This window comes from Scylla paramamosain, chromosome 39 (genome assembly GCF_035594125.1).
Source record: "Scylla paramamosain isolate STU-SP2022 chromosome 39, ASM3559412v1, whole genome shotgun sequence".
Lineage (NCBI taxonomy): Eukaryota > Metazoa > Arthropoda > Malacostraca > Decapoda > Portunidae > Scylla > Scylla paramamosain.
The window spans coordinates 4,287,501-4,290,000 of NC_087189.1; the positions used below are offsets into that span (position 1 = coordinate 4,287,501).

General features: G+C 56.0%; 1 protein-coding gene across 3 annotated transcripts in view; it reads left to right on the plus strand.

Moving 5' to 3' along the window:
* LOC135092084 (glutathione S-transferase 1-1-like) overlaps nucleotides 1–2,500 on the plus strand; it is a 113,835-nt gene that overhangs the window by 14,385 nt on the left and 96,950 nt on the right. The window contains exon 1 of one of the 3 annotated variants that reach the window (XM_063990292.1): nucleotides 475–498. The exons of the other annotated variants lie outside the window; for them this stretch is intronic. The gene's annotated coding sequence lies outside the window, so the exon portion shown is untranslated. Of the gene's footprint in view, nucleotides 1–474; nucleotides 499–2,500 lie in introns of those variants that run through there. 3 annotated transcript variants of the gene reach the window in all.

The following is a 2,500-nucleotide window of genomic DNA, read 5'->3' on the forward strand; positions in this document are numbered from 1 at the left end:
GCTAAAAACTTTTGAATGTAGTGAAGGTGGTGCGCAGAGGTGCTTCACAGCATGGTCCATACTTGTGTCATTTTGGTGTGCAGTCTCCAGGATTCGTCCAGCACAGTTAGTGTGGCAGTGTTCGCGGGGACGCATCGCTCTCGTGGTGAACCCTCCGCCCCGCGACACCTTGTGGCCACGCCGGAACGCAGTTAATATCCCATTTTCCTGCAGTGTGCGGCTGCGGGGAACCTTTGTGCTTGAACTTGTTGTGTGAAGTGTTGGCAAGAAGCCACACGGCAAGCGCGCAAGCGCGCTCACACACACACACACACACACACACACACACACACACACACACACACACACACACACACACACACACACACACACACACACACACACACACACACACACACACACACACAGCCTGCCTGACCTGTGACTCATGGCAGCCGTGACCACCTGGCCTCACCTGGCCTCAAACACTCCAATCTAACGAGGCCATCTTGACGTGAGGTGAGTTAAGTGCAAGTTGAATTTCACCCTTGGCAATAAATGAAACCGAGGAGCAGACGCCGCGCCGCCGCCGCCGCCGCCGCCGCCGCCGCCGCCGCCGCCGCCGCGTGTGCGCCTGCTGGCTGATTGGGAGCAGTGCAGTGGTGAAACAAGTGCCGCAGCAGTGATGGGAGGAGGCCGCGCCCCTCAGTGCCTGCTGACACCCACGCTGACACCCCGGCGTGTGCTGAAAGATAATGACGCCATCAGTAATGGTGGAAATGACGGTAACCGCCGCCACAATGGTGTCATGGCGCGGTGGTGACGTCACACACGTGGCGGTGGTGAAGGCAACGTACCACTTGACCCGACACGCTGGTGGCGAGGGGTGGTGACCTCCGCCCGGCACCGCCCTGGCCGGGGTCACCACGGCGACCCGGCACACGGCGGACACCGGCACCGCCAACCTGCCTGGAAGGTCACACCACGGACCCAACGCCCCCAGAGAGGCAGCGGCATGCTCGTGCCCCCAATAAGGGCGCGCCGCGTCAGCAGGACGCCAGGCGCGGACTGAGAGACGCCTGTGCCGCCAGGGTGCCACGTGCCACCCTGGTGGGGTGGTGGGGTGCCCCTGGTCGGGCAGGTGGTGGCGAGAGGAGTGTAGGCCTGCTGCCGCCCGCCACATCCCGCAGGTCGTGCCAGCAGGCCAGGCCACTCCCCTCCCCCCACGCCAGCGCGCGGCCAGCTGTGTGCCTGTCATGAAGTGCGTCCTCTCAGGCGTGTTTGTTGACGTGAGGAATGTCAGCAAACAAGTGTATTGCCGCGATACAAGCCTCGCCACGCCAAGCCAGGGCGCCTCGCCGCTGGGGAAGGCTGCGCTGCGCGTCGTGAGGCACGCAGTGTAGTGCTGGTGCCCGCGGGTGACCACTGGTGGTCTGTGTTACAACCCCACCCTCACCATGCCTGCCGGCGTGAGGCCAGGGCTGCAACACTCACCTCACACGACTGGCGCCTTAACAACCCCAAACAACACCACTCACGGCACCAGCTTGTTTGCAGGACATTTCACACCAACTAGTGTTACTAGTCACGGGCGGCACACACTCCCTCGCCACTGAGGCGCCTTGGTTCTTGTCCCAGCTGAGCAAGCATCGTGTCGGGGCAACGGGGCCTCCAGATGGCGGGGCGGGGCGAGGCGGGGCGGGAGTCTGCACCACAGCCAGTGATCACGAAGTCACCGTACATTTTTCTGCACACGGGATGATTGGGGAGTGAGACAGGTGTGTCAGGGGGGAATGGGTAGGAGGGGTGAGGTCAGGTGAGGTGATTAAAAAATGTCTCTCGTGGTGCCACAATTAAAGTCACATGGCACAGAAATGAAAAAAAGTAAATAAATAAAAAAAATTGTGTCAAATACTAATAATGTTAAAATAAAAGATAAAAGTAACAAAAATAAAATATTGTTTAAATTTAAAAGAATGAGGAACTAAGAAGAAAGAGGAGGAGGGGATAAGGAGTGTGTCTGAGGAAGGAGGAAAGGAAGAGCGACAGGAGGAGGGGCTGGAAGTGACCGGAGGCAGACTGATACATAAACTATTGAGATCTCTAACGTATACATGAACTGCAAGTATACATAGCCCCGTAGCACATGCATACATACATACAGTACAGACCTACAGTACACATCACAACGTCGCCTGCAGGAAAGAAAATGAGACACACACACACACACACACACACACACACACACACACACACACACACACACACACACACACACACACACACACACACACACACACACAGAGAGAGAGAGAGAGAGAGAGAGAGAGAGAGAGAGAGAGAGAGAGAGAGAGAGAGAGAGAGAGAGAGAGAGAGAGAGAAGGAAAAGAAAAAAAACTAATCTTGAAATAAAAGAAAACGATAAAGGAGAGAGTTAACCAGGTTCTCAAGAGTGTCTTCCTGTCAATAATGTAAAAATCTCCTTAATTTTTACTAGAACCGTGAAAACACCCTTGAAAAC